Here is a 1030-nt window from a genome sequence, read left to right on the forward strand (position 1 = left end):
ACCGATATGCTTGGCACTGAAAGTGTAGGGAAGTTGTAAAGTACTGACAGACAGACAAATTTTTATGTGATTTATTTACAGTAAATATAATATTGAAGAACACCAACCTTAAAATGGTTTCCATATTTCTTTCTTCTTTGTAGATCTGTAGCTTGTTTGGGGATAAAGAGAGGAAGAATCATGGGACCTGGAACATGGAGCCTATTTATTCTGCTTGGTTTGGCCCTCTGGAGCAACAGCCAAGCCCTCACCAAAAACCCCATCCTCTCCCGGATACGAAGGGCTCCAGAGGCCAGCGGAGAAAACAAAAAGTGCTCTTACACCTTCCTGGTCCCTGAACAGAAGATCACAGGCCCCATCTGTGCCGCCCGCGGTTACTCAACCGATAAGGACAGAGTGACGCGCCTGGACGTGGCTGCAGTGCGCGACCTTCTGTCAAAGCAGCGTCGGGAGATGGAGACTTTGAAGCTGGTGGTGGATGTGGATGGCAACTTGGTAAATGAGATGAAGCTATTGAGGAAAGAGAGCAGGAACATGAACTCCAGGGTGACCCAACTCTACATGCAGCTGCTGCATGAGATCATCAGGAAGAGGGACAACTCACTGGAGCTGGCCCAGCTGGAGACACGCATCCTTAATGCCACCACTGAGTCACTACGTCTGGCCTCCAGGTACAGGGAACTGGAGGCCAAATACGCAGCCCTGTCTGCAGTGGTGAACAACCAGTCAGTGCTGATTGGAGCGCTGGAAGAGCGTTGTATGCAGGTGTACAGCCGCAGACACGAGCACCCACCCATGGGACCTCCTCTGGTGCAGGTGGTGCCTGAGAACATTCCTGTCAATGTGCCACGTTTCACCAATGAGATCCAGAGGGACCACACTCGAGGGTTTGCTCGGGAAAGAGGCTCTCGCTCTGGGCCATCACCCACAAGTGGTACCCTGGAAGTCCAGAAACCCCCCGAGAGAAACTTCAGCGCTGAAGGTGAGTGAGTTAGTGAGTGATCCATCCAAACATCCATCCATCCATCCA

The 1030-nt window shown here is 51.4% G+C and overlaps 1 pseudogene across 1 annotated transcript in view; it reads left to right on the forward strand.

Moving 5' to 3' along the window:
• LOC111670556 (angiopoietin-related protein 1 pseudogene) overlaps positions 1–982 on the forward strand; it is a 5906-nt pseudogene extending 4924 nt beyond the window's left edge. The window contains exon 3 of the transcript XR_015438536.1: positions 144–982. The product of XR_015438536.1 is annotated as an angiopoietin-related protein 1 pseudogene (transcript). The remainder of the gene's footprint in view (positions 1–143) is intronic.
• Positions 983–1030: the final 48 nt, after the last annotated feature.

Source organism: Seriola lalandi, unplaced genomic scaffold, assembly GCF_002814215.2.
Source record: "Seriola lalandi dorsalis isolate HSWRI2012SDOR001 ecotype SW California unplaced genomic scaffold, Sedor1 jcf7180002054857, whole genome shotgun sequence".
Classification (NCBI taxonomy): Eukaryota; Metazoa; Chordata; class Actinopteri; order Carangiformes; family Carangidae; genus Seriola; species Seriola lalandi.